The 16,839-nt window shown below is 31.6% G+C and overlaps 1 protein-coding gene and 1 long non-coding RNA gene across 7 annotated transcripts in view; both read right to left on the bottom strand.

Annotated features, from left to right (window-relative positions):
• Window positions 1–16,839, bottom strand: part of ZNF407 (zinc finger protein 407) — a 654,777-nt gene that overhangs the window by 534,076 nt on the left and 103,862 nt on the right. The gene's annotated exons all lie outside the window — the stretch shown is intronic.
• Window positions 5,151–16,839, bottom strand: part of LOC141498328 (uncharacterized) — a 19,330-nt gene continuing 7,641 nt past the window's right edge. Inside the window, exons 1-2 of the long non-coding RNA XR_012471609.1 lie at window positions 12,337–16,839; window positions 5,151–7,044 (exon numbers count right to left, since the gene is read on the bottom strand). The exon at window positions 12,337–16,839 is cut by the window's right edge and continues 7,641 nt beyond it. This is a non-coding gene — a long non-coding RNA (uncharacterized LOC141498328). The remainder of the gene's footprint in view (window positions 7,045–12,336) is intronic.

The raw sequence follows: 16,839 nt of genomic DNA, 5'->3' as shown, positions 1-16,839 counted from the left end.
TCTAAGGACAGATCTGAAGTAAAGGAGTTGAGTTTTCCTGACTCCAGTGTCAACACTCTTCACTGCACCACCTAGATGCCCTGGCCTAAGATAAGATCTTTTTGATTTAGTTTTCCCATCATGCTATTTCCTTCTACCAGGAAATTTTCCCCATCTGGTTAATTCTGAACCTGGTTATGGCATCCTAATGAAAAATGTATAGCTTTATTTCATGATTGGCTGTTAAATACGATTCAAGTTTGAAATCAAACCAAGTTAAGGAATTTTGTCCTTTGTTTTGGTATATGTCAGGTTGGGTTGTACCCCCTGAGAGAATAATCATGACACTGTTATAACTATGTCCCTCTTTTTTGCCTTTCATAGCAAATTTCTTTTTTTTTTAGGTTTTTTTTTTTGCAAGGCAAATGGGGTTAAGTGGCTTGCCCAAGGCCACACAGCTAGGTAATTATTAAGTGTCTGAGACCAGATTTGAACCCAGGCACTCCTGACTCCAAGGCCTGTGCTTTATCCACTACGCCACCTAGCTGCCCCTGTAGCAAATTTCTATTAACAGTTGTGAACTGTAGAAATTTATTAATTAATAGATTAATACTGAAATATCTGCAGTATTTGTATTTATGATATAGAGATAATATCCTCCTGGAGAAAATGTTATGTGTAGAGAATTAGACAAAGTTCTAAGATGTAAAAATTTTTCTGATTAAATGGAATAAAAAATTTTGATAAAGTAATAAGGTCTAAATTAAACCTTCTCTGAGGTACCACCTTACACCTCTCAGATTGGCCAATATGACCAGGAAAGATAATGATCATTCTTGGAAGGGTTGTGGGAAATCTGGGACACTATTACACTGTTGGTGGAGCTGTGAACTCATCCAACCTGGAGAGCTATTTGGAACTATGCCCAAAGGGCAACAAAAATTTGCATCCCCTTTGACCCAGTAATACCTCTACTGGGTCTATACCCTGAAGAGATGATGAAAAAGGGTAAAAATGTTACTCGTACAAAAATATTTATAGCAGCCCTGTTTGTGGTGGCAAAGAATTGGAAATCCAGTAAATGTCCTTCAATTGGGGATGGCTTAGCAAACTGTGGTGTAAGTATGTCATGGAATACTATTGTTCTATTAGAAACCAGGAGGGACGGGATTTCAGGGAAGCCTGGAGGAATTTGCATGAACTGATGGTGAGTGAGATGAGCAGAACCAGAAAACACTGTACACCCTAATAGCAACATGGGGGTGATGTTCAACCTTGAAGGACTCGCTCATTCCATCAGTGCAACAATAAGGAAAAATTTGGGGCTGTCTGCAAAGGATAGTGCCATCTGTATCCAGATGAGGAGCTGTGGAGTTTGAACAATATTCAAGGACTATTCCCTTTAATTTAGAAAAAAACAGATACCTTATTGTCTGATCTTGTCACCTCTTAGACTTTTCTTTAAGGATATGATTTCTCTCTCATCACACCCAATTTGGATCAAGGTACAACATGGAAACAAAGTAAAGACTGACAGACTGCTTTCTGTGTGGGGGTGGGGAGAGGGAAGCAAGATGGGGGGGACTGTAAAACTCAAATAATATCTTTAATAGAAATTAATTACAAAATAAAGTAATAGGGTCAGACATTTCTATGTACATACACACACACACACACACACACACACACAGATATTTTTATTCTTACAGAGGGCAAAATGATGATTAGGTTCAAATCTATCTAGTTTAAAAAATCTATCTAATTTGGAAATTCAGGCTTTCATTATGCTAAAGGAATAAGTTCTCAAAGTTGTACTAAGGATTTTACATATAAAATTCATTGATAATGGTAAAAAAAAGTGAAATTTTTTCCCAATTTAAAGTATCTGTCTAATCATTTTAAAAGATAGAAAGATTTGTTTTATAAGTCAGATCTTCATGTACTGCATGCTTATGGTCTTTTTCTTCTTATATATCAGTGCAAGGTTTAGGTAAAAAAAAGACACCAAGTGGTATATAAAAATGAAATTCTCTGATAGTGAGCATGAACACATTAAAATTCTAATAAATTTGGCTTACAGATAAGTGATGTGAGCAAAAAGGCAAGTGAGCCCTTTCCCCCCATAGATCAGAGGTGGGAATTGAGAGAATTCTGAGTATTGTGTGAACCTAAAATGACTCTATCTTATAAAAATGACTCTATTTTGAGACTTAAGTTTCATTTTCCTTTAAATTCCAACTTCTTCCTAATTGTGAAAATTAAGTGACATCATGGTACACATCTAGGAAAATCTATATGCTCATTCTCTCCCTTCCCAACACCTAAAATTCGCCCATCCCCATTCCCATCTAGAATTAGAAATCAGATTATCTAGTACTGCATCCTGCTGTTTTCTTATAATATATAAAACTCTGCCTCTCCCTGTATTCAGGGTTCATTGCCTTTCTAAGGGGATCTGCAACTGTTTTTCTTGCCAATCAATGAATATAAGTTCAAACCTCCACTTCCTCAGTTATTATAGATTTCACTCACAACACCATTCTCCTTAATATTACTTGTTATATTTCTGGAAATGTTTGAAAAACCAATAAAAAAGAAAAAAAGAAAATTATAAAGATAATGAGAAGATAAAACTACCCCTATTTGCTGATGATATGATGGCATACTTAGAAAATATGAGGGAATCAGCAAGGATACTAATTGAGAAAATTAAAAGCTTTATCAAAGTTCCAGGCTATAAAATACACATTCAAAAAGCAACTGCATTTCTTCATATTAGATCCAATAGATCAGGGCTGTCCAAAATGTGGCCCATGGGCCACAGGCAGCCCAGAGTACAATTTTATGCAGACCACCCTGTGGTTTTAATTTTCATGATCAAAAATAAAATAAAATAATAATTTGCATGGAATGCATATTTAATTTTTTAATTCCATTACTAATAAATAATCTCATTGATGTTAATTTTCTTTGGTATTTTTAAGCAGTGTTACAAAAAGAACATAACACATGGAATTTTCAATTGATCTGTGAGATTTGTTCCATTCATATGATTCAAACTAGTGTCATCACTTTGTTATTTTGTGTTTGCTTTCATGCTTCACACCTTTGCCAGTCTTACTGATGACATGCATTCACCCACTTTCTAAGAACTTAAAAAAACCATGACTTTTCATGGTGCACACTAAACTTAACTATTACATTAGAGTATAGATTAGATTAGATTATTTCTTATTGGGGCGGCTAGGTAGCGTAGTGGATAAAGCACCGGCCTTGGAGTTAGGAGTACCTGGGTTCAAATCCGGTCTCAGACACTTAATAATTACCTAGTTGTGAGGCCTTGGGCTAGCCACTTAAGTCCATTTGCCTTGCAAAAAACCTTAAAAAAAAAAAAAAAGATTATTTCTTATTCTGGGTGTGGATCTCAAATAGTTACAGTAGAGAAAAGGAATTCCCATTCCAAATAACTACAAAACATATAAAGCATCAGGGGATAAATCTACCAAAGTATTAAAAAGGGACTTGTAAAGATTTAATTTTAAAGGGTCTCCTTAAGGAAAAAAAAAAGAACAACTTAAATACGTGGAAGAACTGTTATTGCTCATGGCTGGGCTGAATCAATATGATAAAAAATACAATACTATTCAATTTAAACTTTTAATGCTACACCAGTGAAATTATAAAAATGATACTTTATAAAACTATGTGAAATAATCACAAAATGCATTTGAAAAGACAAAAGATCTACTATCAAAGGAAATGATGAAAAGTAGGAAAAAAGGAGAGAATAGTACTTCTAGGCCCCAAAATATATTAGAAAGCAACAGTAATCAAAACTACCTTATAATAGTTAAAACAATGGAGAGCTAGAACAATGGAAAAGATTAGAAAAGGAAGAATCAAAAGTAATGAAGTTTTATATGCCTAAGTAATAATCAAGAGGAAATACCCAAGAGCTATCTAGTGATGGAGGTCTGATGTATAGATTTCATAGTCAGCTGTGTAGAAATGATACTTAAACCCATGGGAACTGATGAGAACTCCAAGAGAATATAGAGAGAAAGGAAACAAAGCCTGGAGGAGAAACTTGGGAGACACTCATCCTAAGGGATAATGATATCAAAAAAAAAGACTAAAAAAGAGAATCCAAATAGAAGGGGACACAGAAAATAGAACTATAATGGAAGCTAAGAGTGAGTTCAAGAAAAAAGGAATTTCAACAGTATCAAATATTCTTATATAACTTATATAAGGTCTTATATAAGGTCTTATATAACTTATATAAGACCTTATATAAGGTCAAAAGTTTCTGGGGAAGGCAATGGCAGGGTAATAATTCAAACTATAAGGGGCTAAGAAACAAATGATTGATAAGTAAGTAAACGAGTCACTATGTTTTCAGAGACAAAAACAGATAAAGATAGAGATTTTGAAGTATATGGTAGGAAAGAAGAGTTTTCATAGTTTGCTTTCTCATTAAAAAGAGAGGATATTAAAATAGAGAGTTAGTCAAAGAAAACACTTTTTCCCTTAAGGAAACTATAAGGATTATTCTTGTTTTTCTTTCCCTAACCTAGAAATGATAATAACCTAGAAATTGGGAGAGATTGGAATGAAGAAAAACAATAATAAGAATTTAGCTACAGCCAAGAGATAAAGAGTAGCAAGAATAATGATAATGACTATTTAAAACTCACTTATGCCCAGAGAAAGGAACAAACACTATATCAGTTTGCTAATGAATGTATAATAATAACAAATAACAAGTAAAACAGAACATTCAAGGTTGATGATTGGGCAAAATTTGGGCAATACAGGATTCATGCCAGTAAAGATAACAGGTAGAAGAGAAGAATAGAATGTGACTTAAGGAATACCATGTTGGGGCGGCTAGGTGGCGCAGTGAATAAAGCACCGGCCCTGGAGTCACGAGTACTTGGGTTCAAATCCAATCTCAGACACTTAATAATTACCTGGCTGTGTGGCTTTGGGCAAGCCACTTAACCCCATTTTGCCTTGCAAAAAAAAAAAAAACCTTAAAAAAAAAAAAGAATACCATGTCTTGGGGATAGCTAGATGAACTCAGTGGATAGAGCACCAGCTCTGGAGTAAGGAGGACCTGAGTCCAAATCCAATGTCAGACACTTAATATTTACCTAGATGTGTGTGACCTTGGGCAAGTCACTTAACCTCACCATCCTGCAAAAATGATTTAAAAAAAAAAGGAATGCCATGTCTTATGTTCAAATACTGAAAGACTCAGAAAGTAACAAAGGAAGAAAGGTGAAGAGACAAGATAATAAGGTAGACTATGACTTTCTAAAGAACCATCAAAGCCTCTGGGAGGATATATACCTAAGTTGGCTTACTTAGGGTGACAACACTATCCTTTGCCTGAAACAGCCCTTGCTTTAAACCTGAAGAAGCAGTTTAGGATCTCACATTCAGAGATCTCACCCTTACAAAGTCAAACTATTCTGATGACAGCAAACTAAGAATAGCTAATACACTGATTAGGTATCAGAATTGGGATTTGAAGTTATATAAAGAAGTTATACCAATATACCAAAGACATTTAATATATAGAGTTCTAAAGTTTAAAAATTAAAATTAAAATTTCAAAATGAAGACATGACTTCCTATTAGTTAACATGAAGATGCCTTGAAGAATTTAGTTGATGAAAACCTCAATGGGGTCAACAATGTGACACAACTGCTAAAAAGAGCCAGAGAAATCTCAGGATGTATCCTGTTCATGACAGATAAAGAGTTTGAAACTATATCCTGTTCTAAACTGCTCACCTGGAACCTGATAATCTGTAGTTTGCTCATTAGGGTGGTAAACTGGAAACCACATTACAACCATTTTGTAAAATGTACAGCTGAAAGTAATGGAGTCATATATTGTAAAGAAACCTGAAGCTCGAAGTAAGAGCTCAACAAATAATAATGAAGGAAGGAATGAGGATTGATTACTAATATTTATTTATCAGTCATGTAGCCTGAAGAGCATACTTAGTTTTCATTGCTTCAGAGAAGCAAAACTATAACAAATGAACTGAAACTACAAAAAGAATTCTTTGCTTATCATAATGACAAAATTACTACTAAGAAAACTATCCAATAGTGAAACTTAATGAATTCCAAAGTAGTATTAAACCTCTATCCCTATAACCATTTAGTAAAAGAATGGATAACAAATAGTTAGAAATAACATAAAAATGGATTATTGAATTGAGAGATGGTTGTATTAGACAATATAAAAGAATCTACCTAATTCAGATTCCATAATTTTATAATTGTGAATGATCTAAAATTGGTTTTAAGCTTTACATAAAAACAAGATCCAATTAGCAAAAGGTGTCTAGAATTTCTGATTAACTTTTAACTACATAGCTGTTGAGATTTTTTTCAACTCTAAAATTTCAGTGATTCTGATTGGTTTAGTTATCAACTTTTATTCTATAAAAAAGACATAGGATTCTTTCAATGTAGTTATATTATGGGATTAAAGGTGGGGTAAATATGAGGAAAAATATATTTGCTTTAAAAAATTATTCTCCAAAATTGTATTCCTACTTTATGAATCTCCCTACCAGTGCATGCAGAAAGCATACCTGTCTTCCACAAACAATACAAAGATGTAGATGTTTCAGAAATACAGTTGCAATTCAACTGGCAGTTTGATGCAGCGTACTTGCACATGACAACACATTGATTTTACTTCTACCTCCATGCAGACATCTATGTAAAGAAATCCATTAGGCAGACAGTTCTCATCTCTATTGACTGACAGAGTGACAATCGAATACTTTTCACCTTCCAAAGTGACTGACAGTTAGACACTTAAACAAGCCTTCAAGTTGCAATAATAGTATGAAACACTTTCAATTACCTGAATCAAACAAATCCATGATCCCACTGGTTGAATGCGTTTTTCTGTCTGCTGCTATGCCTGGCTTGGTTACACTGTTGTTTAGGTAATTCGGATCCAACACCATAATGTTGGTCCCCGAAAGTGAACTGGACTCTTAAATAATGGCTTATATCTAAAATGTGTCCTTTCTGGAAGGGATATGGGAAAGAGAGTTAAACAGAAAAAAGTTATTTCTTAAGTACTTTAAAATAAGAAAATGTCTAATATGATCCAGTGATTTCCCCTCCTAATCTTCACGAACATCTTATTTATAAATGTGCTGTTCTGAGCTTGCATAATGTTCATCATTCAGTGGAAATTCTATAAGTAAGGGAATACTGCTAATAGATCTAATTAAAATACAATAACTAGTATCAATACCTAAAGATGCTTATTTTTGTGTTTTTAATTTTGTGCTTCACTTTATCTTTTTCTGAACAAGGTAAAGAAAAATATTTAACAAGTTAAAACTTCCCTGCAATTAATATTTTAAAGTATTCATCTCATGAAAAGGAATAATCAAGTATGACATGCAAGAAGCCAATTAAAAATGTTGTCCTAACTCAACTAAAAGTTACAAAGTAAAAATAAATGTTTGCATTTATAAAACTGCATAGTGATCAATATTTAAAGTATTATCTATTTTATGGGGATGGCGAAGATATCAATATGCCTTGTTAAAAGACATTCAGGTTGATAAAACAAATATCTAAATGAACATGCTTATGATTTAAACATATACACTACATAACAGGCAAACAAGTAAGATCAGGATACACCCTAATGTACTGTAATCGGGTTGACAGAAATAAAAGAAGAAGTCAGAGTCCATCATGGACTGTTCAGTAAAAAACATAGAAAAAAGCATAAAATTGTCTTTGCAATTAAATAGCTCTATCAAAAATAAGCAAGAATTTTAAAAGACATGGTTTTTTTGTTCTGTAAAGGAAAAAAAATCTGACAAGAAACCATTCTTCCATACATTTTCTCTCTAAGTTGCTTCCTAATGGGAGTTTAGAGCACTCAGGAAGTTTTTTTCTTATTTTTTTATTTTTTTCTTCTTTTAGAAATGCAAACAGGTAACAGGTAATCTCTACACAAAACCTTGATATTACTTTATTGAAATCTGATAAAGTATGCAGCAACATTTCAGAAGCATTCTTCTCAGAAATGTAATTGTCAGGACTCTGGAAAGTATTTTTCTCTAAATTTAAACATAAAGGCTCTAGCATAACAAATTTTCTCTCTATTTTCCCTCAAACCACCTTTAACAATCTATTTGTAAAGATGAAGCAGTATGTCTCAGGCAAATGTTTAAATTTAAAAAGAGTGAAAGGAACAAAATAATGAATTTATGTCTCTATAAAAATGAAATAATTAGGTAATTTTAAATCTTTTAAGAGTGTTGCTTCTCTGCCACATTACTAGTTTATAGACTTTTATCTGTCAATATTAGTTGAAGTCTCCAAAATAGAATTTACAGTCTGCAAAACGAAAAAATGACTTTGAGAAGAGTCTAGCTATTACACACTATAGAGCCGATTGATTTTTCAAAAAAGGAATGCAGCCTGTATTTAACCTAACAGTGTAACCCTGTTGTACTACATGAAAAGGGATCATGCATATTGATTTCTTTATTACAATCCCTCTTGTGATCAGTAAACATTCGTAAAACGTTCAATCTCACATAAAATCTTTTTTTTAATTTACCAAGGAAATAGATTTTCTCCTAAATTTTGCAACTGGATCATACAACTGAAATCATTTTTACCACCAAAAAGGTAATATTTCTTAACTTTTCTTCTGCATTAAATTAAAACAATCTTAACAAAAATTTGTCGCTTTTTTAAAAAAGAAAATTTATCTATAAATCTGTAATACATTTCTGAACTGAGCAGATGTTTTAAGATAAATTACTTGAAGGAAGTTTGTTGTTTTTATATCAAAAATTAGTTTAAATAAGGAAAGGTTTCACTGTCCCTTTTCAGCATTAACTATTTATAAGAATTTTAGATGGCTTCTGAATACCTTCTTGTACTAAATGGCCTTTTAAGAGAAAAAACCAATGATTGTTATTTGCAAAACAAAGCAAAAGAACCTGGATGTTGTTTCCACTCATTTACACAGAGAAACTTAAAATAAAATAGTAATGGAATACAAATTTTATATTGCTTCCTTTGAAAGACAATCAAGCTTAGGAGTCTGTTAATGTGTAGTTTCCAGAATCGATATAAGCAATTAAAAAATTGCAACCAAAATGTTTTGTGAGGCATAATTACTATAAGGTCACTAGATATTATTTGGAGTCAGTTTAGTTTATCACATTACGACATGACAGAACGCGAGGCAAAAATTATAAATTCCTTCCCTAAATCTGTCCTTTTCTGATTTAGATGGATGAAGAATAATTAACTCTTAATTATTCAGATGACTTCAAGGCAGTTTTAGGATTCAGTAAAGAATGCAGTCATTTTAACCAAGGAAAGCAGTCTCCCATCATTTATCAAATCTTGCAACTTGACCAATGATGAATAAAAAAATCTATGTTTACCCACAGCCCTAACTGCTACCTTAGAGGTTGTTAAGCAACAAAATTTCCTTTAAACTCTACCATATGCAAATTATCAGATGCAATTTGCATTTTAAAGTATTTAACTCTACATATTTATTGGATTTTGAGGCCATGCTGATCATTGATTTATGTGCTTCTGGCAATCATATTTCCATATTTGTATGATTTTGATGACAGTAATAATTCAAATATGCAGAAAGTTGTTCTTTGAACAATATCTTTAATTACGTCCTCAAAGCATCATTGTTTTGCCTGGTATCCTGACAAAAATGGTTTGAAATGAGAAATGGCATCATGATCCGAATTGCACAAAAGTACATTTGTCCTTTGCTGTCTAAAACCAAATGCACAGAAATGACTTTTCACGTTAACCAATCCTCAGCCTTAAACAAGCTGCAAAGCCCAGCAAACTTGCACGTAAATACTTTATTAATTCTGACACACTTTCACGACAAATTCAATCACAGTTCATAAGATTTCTGTTCAAAATGCAAAACCTGACTCATTTACTTTGCCGCTAACTCAGAAAGTTTTGATGCCATGTCTTTTTATTGGAATTGTCAAAAATTATGTGCACTATTATGAAACCTATCATGAAGAGTAATCATTAGGAGATCCACAAATGTTTTTTGTATTTATGTCTCAAATACAACCATCAAACATGACTCCTGTCACCCTTATCAAAAAGGCTGATTTTCAGATGACTTGTCATCAGACTGCATAATTGAACTTTTCAGAATTCTCATATGTATACTAATATTCTATATTAATGAATTTGATTAAGGAATATAACTGAAGATTTTAATGAAGTATGATTTTAAAATATTTTGTTTAAAAACCAGGTAAAAGGAAAACACTTATTTAAAATTTTGTTCATATTTTTTAATTGTCAAAACATTGTGTTTCTCTCATTCTGACCATTAGGAATTTTCAGTTTAACGTAAAAATAGCACAATAGCCTATCTCAAGATACTTTTTCCTATATCATTGCATAAAAACAAAAAGCTTTGTATTTTTGGTCACAAGATATGATTGTAAAATATACTCTCATAGACAAACACACACATACACACACACATATACATATATATATATATTTATATATATACAAACACAAACATAAACACAGCACTGAAATAAATGTTTATGAATTCAGATAATAGGACCAAAGTACAGAGGATTAAAAATCTCAATATAAATATATTTCTGAATTTGGTGAAATATTAAACACACAAGCAGAGCTTGATTTTGTGGGTGAAATGGGATGTATTCATATTTCTACCTAAGTAGATATCAATAATGCAATGTAAATGCATTAAAGATATAATGTATTTTTAACTATGCAATTCAAAGAACATGTATTGGTATGTGGGGCCTGCAGGAATTGAAAAGAATAGTTTTTCTTGAAGATGATTTAAAATATTTTATTTATGGATGTTCAGCACAAATTTAGTGCTTCTATAATTGTATAAACCTCTACTTGTTTTTCTGAAAACACCCCAGGCAAATGATCATATAATGCAGACCCAAGGCAACTACCTCTAATGTACTTGTTAAGAATTTGGATAAGATGACAGAATTCAGGAATATTTACAATCGCAGAATCTTCCTAATTAAAACAATAGTAGACTGAAACAGTTTACATGCAAAAAAGATTTTTAACATGCATCATTTCCTGTAGTCACATTTGGTATTTTATTATACATCACAGCTTTCGATTATATTAATTTAAACTCAACCAAGTATCAAACTAGGGAGTAACACTTTCACTAGGGGTTTTTTATTCACTAAAAATGCAAAATATTGTTGTAAGCATATAGCAGTTAAGAAAACACATGACATTTACTGAACAACCTTTAAGAAAATAATTAGATCAAGGCAAGCTGCTGTTTTTCAGCCACTATCAGATTTAAAATGTTTATTTCTTTACCAGACAGGTATCATGCATTTACTCTCACAATTATGCAAATAGGTTTGCTATTAACTAGATGTGTAAGACTACAAATAAATAACCTAAAAATATTATTTTCCATTACTATCATTAAGCATTTTACTTTTAATTTTTCTTAAAGATTAAAAAGGCAAAATTTCTAAGTGATTCTCCCAAAGTCTTTTTATTACAGTGCAGCTCAATTTTTCTGCTGGTAGACAAGGTTATATCAGTGTTTTGTTGTTTGTTTTTTTTAAAGACTGGTTGGTTGACAGTGTCATTCTTCAACACTCCCTAGTGGTCAAGAGCGGAACAGCACTGCAGGCTTGTCACAGCTGGCCGATGGTACTCTACTGACCACAGAGCTCCAGTGCAGTAATTGTTGCTACAATAAGGAGTAGCAAGTGATTTAAACAATTCAAAGAAAAGGTATGGGATATGGATATGTTGGGGTCCTTTGTCCTGCCAGGTGACTCTGAGCACTGATCTCTATCCCAAGGAGGAGGGAACACCATCACAGCAAATACTTTTGCAAAGATTAATGAGGTAGGAGAGAAAACACACACACACACACACACACACACACACACACACACACACACACCCCATTCAGTGACATAGTAAAAGAAGTACTTGGGTCTGTCATATCGCAGTATCATACGCAGTTTTCCTTTTAATTCTCCTTGTATACTTTCTTCGTTAATTAATATTGCTCATGGGAAAACAGTCATGCTAACATGTATTTCATTTGGCTATTAATCTGTTTTTAGTCAACAAATATAGCATTAAAATTACAGAGAAAAATAAATTCCTTTAAATCAATCTGAATGTTCTTATGTATTCTGATACACAAACCAAATAAATTTATTCTCTATAAACTTTTATTATAAAACAGTACACAATAAAGGTGAATTTCAAGAAACAGTATCAGCTTTGTACCTTTCATTTGCTTCTCCCAGATCATGGAAACTCATGTTTTCTACCTCAATGAATCATAACTGTATAAAAAAATGCCAGAGAATATAGTGAATAAGCAAACAGGAAAGCTACAAAAAATGTTACTTCAATACCTGACTGAAAATACATACGAGAAAACAAAACAAACCTAAAAAGCCTAAAAGATAGTAAAATAACCTACTAAAATACTTAATTCAAAGCAAATACACCATTTGAAGCAAACTTCAATCCAGCTAAAGTATTTCAGGATATTAACAATGATCTCTAAAAATCATTAAATTCATCTTAAATAATGAGATGAATTAGCTGTGAAAAATTCTTATAATAAAAGCTCAAATGCCCAGATATATATTCTTAGATAATAACCTGCAAAGTATTCAACAATCCTTTTCACTGAGCCACAATTGTTACCTAATTTTCTGCTTCCCTTTCTGTGGTTCATTAAGGTGCTACAGGGACTCATTATTGTATATCCCTTGCCCTGTCCTTAATTGCCCTCCAGGCACTATCCTTGTAATCACTGTAATGTTCTTAGTGTGGCCAGGTACTCCCCTGGGTTGCTGATACAGCTCCATGGTTTAGGAACCAAAGTATACAGAATGTATGTCCTGGTTCAAGTAATGCCAGAGGGGACAGAACTAATATTGTTTGCATTATTAAAATCGGTGTTTCTTGATCCTTTTGTAAACTCACATTGTATGGTCTCAGAATGGGGTCAAATGTACTTTTTCCTTTAAGGTCTAACAACAAATAAAGAATTATTCTTACACACCATAATAAAAAAATAAATGTACAAAGGACAACAGAGTTTTTGTGCCTCATGTATGTAGAAATGTGTTCAATTTTAGGTTGCTGCATAAAACATTAATTTCTACATGAAGAAGTCAAAATGGAATTTACACTTTAAGTTTCTTTTATTCACAAAAAAATCCTCTGAATGTTCCAACTATCTGATAACGGTATGAATGGATTAAATTGTCATTGCCTTTGTTAGTTACTGTAGACTGTTTCTTAATGTGTTCTAAAGGTAATGAATGAATCCCTAAATCCATATAATAAAGTATAAAATATATTAATAATTAATGCATTTCTCTTCATAGTACAGTATAAAGCTAATGTCTAAAACCTAAATAGAAAACAAAATTCCTACACAATGACAAATGATTATCATTTGTATTGCTGAGTAACAATGCTTATTAATAATGGATTAAGCAGTTGTAATCTGCTATAAAAATTGGCAGTTGATTGCAAAGGGAGCTGTAGTGAAACAGTACCACAGCTAATATCAAAAAATGATATTTTCATTTGTAAAATAAAATAAAAAACTGTACTTTAAACAGCCAAGTACAGTTAGCTTCAGGAAATAAAAATTATCAAGATGCTTTTATACCCCAGATGAAAAACAGACAAAATATAGTAGGTATGATTTAAGAAGGTCACATAGACAAACTGCATGGCAGTTTTAGAAGAAAACAGGAGGAAAATTTCTAGTTCTTTTCAAATTTTTCTTCATTTTCAAAGCACCCAAGAAAATTATACACAGTAAATTCAGAAAGTCTGCCTCTTGTTTTTCTATTTATATTTATAAATCAGGGTGAAAAGTCAGTAGAGATGCTTATGCTCTCAATCCTATGCTTTACCAGGCTACTTATATAACAGGCAGAAACATATGCAATTAAAATGCATATTTTTAGAGTTCTTCTTAAACATTTACTGGCAAGTTTTGCCCCCAAAAAGCATTTTTCCTTTTTACACTATAAGAAAGATGAAAATCACTTTTGTCTTTTGTCATTTCAACACAAATTCAGATTCAAATAAGGACTTGCCTGAAACTACATGAAGGAAAGAGTAAGTTTTGTGCAGGTATGAATACAGAACTTCCTGATGAAAGAACAACCCAGAAGACAGCTTTCTGAACAAAAGCTAGGCAACTTAGAAAAGCATCCCATAATGAACTCATATTGCTTCAATTTTTAAAGGTAATAAAATAAAAAAGAATGACACTAAAGTTGGAGGAAGAATCAACATGAAAAATCACCAAAAAAAAATCCCATTATAATTTATTATCTAGTTCTATCATTGCTTGTCCTTTTATATGGCAGGGGTAGGTAGGAAAAAGTAAATAATTAGGAATAACAGAAAACATAAATAGTGTTATATAACTTGATCAAAGAAAAAAAAAGATTTTTCTTCAAGAATTTCCAAAAAAAATTTTTTTTTAGTTAATGAACACTGGATGACTAAGCACATGAAATAAGAAAAATGTACAGGTCAACTCATTTATAGTAATTCAACTTTCATCTTCTGATTTACTTACTGTAGAAAATCTGTTTTGGCTTCAGTTCTGTAGTGAACTGTAGCCATCTACTGGAATGAACAGTTAAGGCAAATGTTGAAAGCAACATGTCTTCCTAAGAAGCTGGTTTATTCTGTGTACTGACTAGTGAAAAAGAGAAAAACTAACAAGCCTTGATGCTCTATGATAAATTAATTTTTATCTATAATCATAGTCAACACATTAAAGAGACTAATTCTACAATTTAATAGAATGTGATTTTCCACAGAATATTAGAAGTATAAATTGATTCCTCCATCACTAAGAAATTGTTTATCATAGTGTACATTTTAATTTTTCTATATTTACATGCATATTTTAAGTTTCTCAAAACAAATGTCAAAAAGTGCACGTTTAGTAAATGACTTATGTACTAGAGAAGAATATAAATCATGGTTTCTATACATCATTTTACTATTGCATTTTACAGAAAATTTAAAGATTATATATTATATATAAAATATTAAATCTAGTCCAAAATATTACCCTTTTTCTACTGTATTAGACCATCTACTACTGTAGCTTCATTTTTAAAGTTTGGGAGTTATTTGTTCCCAACTATCAGAGTTAAGATCAGAATAAAAGAAATAGTTGGAATATTGAACCAAAAGTTACATGGCTGACCAGGGCAAAGAAATTGCTTATTTTATATATTTTTTTTAACTTTCCTATAATATTTCCCTTATAAGCTTTTATAGAACATGGTATTCTTACCCTTTTGGCAATCTGGTTAAACATTTAGAGACCTCAGAATAATATTTTTAAATTGAAGGGAAAAAAGCATGAGGTTACAAAGAAAACCAATTATATTGAAATACAATTAGTAAAAAGAAAAATTTTAAGCTCAGAAAAGACCTGCTATAAAAACACTATTACATAAGCATGTTACAAGAATCTTTCCCTAAGATGAATTTGAGGGTTGTGTGTGTGTGTAAACACAAACACAGACACAGACACACACACACACACACACAAAACAAAAACCACACATATTTCAATTGAATTATCTTTTCCAGAATCAAATCCTGATTACAATTTCTTAAGTTATAGAAAATGTGTATTTCAGTGGCATGGACTCACTCAGATATGATTAAATGATGGTAAAAATTAAACTAAAATTTATAAATTTTTATATGAAATGTTATTTTATAAAAGTTATATTATTAAGTGACTAAAAAATGTGGGAAAGTTTTTTCCCCTTCAATTCATCAGATCTCTACACATTACTAAAAAGAAATAAAGGTAAAATTATATTATCAAGGTCTGTGAAAATTATGGTAAAATGATTTCCTGATTAAAGTGATTAAAGACTTTTGAGCTACTACAAATACTATACAAGAAATAGTTTTTTGAAATTTTTAATCATTAATTGTTCAAAAAAATTAATTTCATGCTCTAATTTGTAAATGATAATGCTGAATGCATTGACATATGAAAAAACATTTCCCTATATGCAAATACTCCCTTGTTGAAATCTCTCAGAACCATTAATGAAAAGAATAGTAGTAGTTCAAAAATACTTCTGGAAGTAGATCAGCAAGTTATCTGCAGTCAAAATCATCTCCATTAAAACCTACATTTGGGCCTTAGCCCAATAATATTAGACCACTAATATTCCAGCTAACTTTCAAACCTAGAAAAAAATATGATCACTTCAATTTTACTTGAGAGTTTCAAAGATTTTTATATTCTACTGCTGTTCATTAAAGAAAGGAACAAGTTCTTTAGTAAACTGTGAAGTGATCATCAAAACATTCCACTACAACATTCTGCTTTGGTCAAACTTGACAGCAATCTACATGGAATACCACAAAATTCAAACCAACGTAACAATTATTTAGAAAAAAATAAATTTATGTAAGGCCTTCAGTGTTAATTCTCTTCTTGTAGACTATTACACCTGTAAAGATAGACTCAACATGTATACTCTGAGCCAAAAGAAAAAAATTTCATTATTCTTTGAGCTAGTTAATTATTTCTACAAAATAAAAATTAAATATGACAATCTAAAATTATGCTATTGTATCAAAATAAAAAATCATTTTATTTTATGCTTCTAACAATTACCCCTTTTTCCAATAGATAAAAGATACAATAAACTACCCTACAAACCTACAGAAAAAATTAATGGATTATTTTTAGTAATTTGA

Source organism: Macrotis lagotis, chromosome X (assembly GCF_037893015.1).
Source record: "Macrotis lagotis isolate mMagLag1 chromosome X, bilby.v1.9.chrom.fasta, whole genome shotgun sequence".
NCBI classification, from domain to species: domain Eukaryota; kingdom Metazoa; phylum Chordata; class Mammalia; order Peramelemorphia; family Peramelidae; genus Macrotis; species Macrotis lagotis.
Note: the sequence above shows the minus strand (reverse complement) of the source record. Positions and strands in the feature narration are given on the sequence as shown.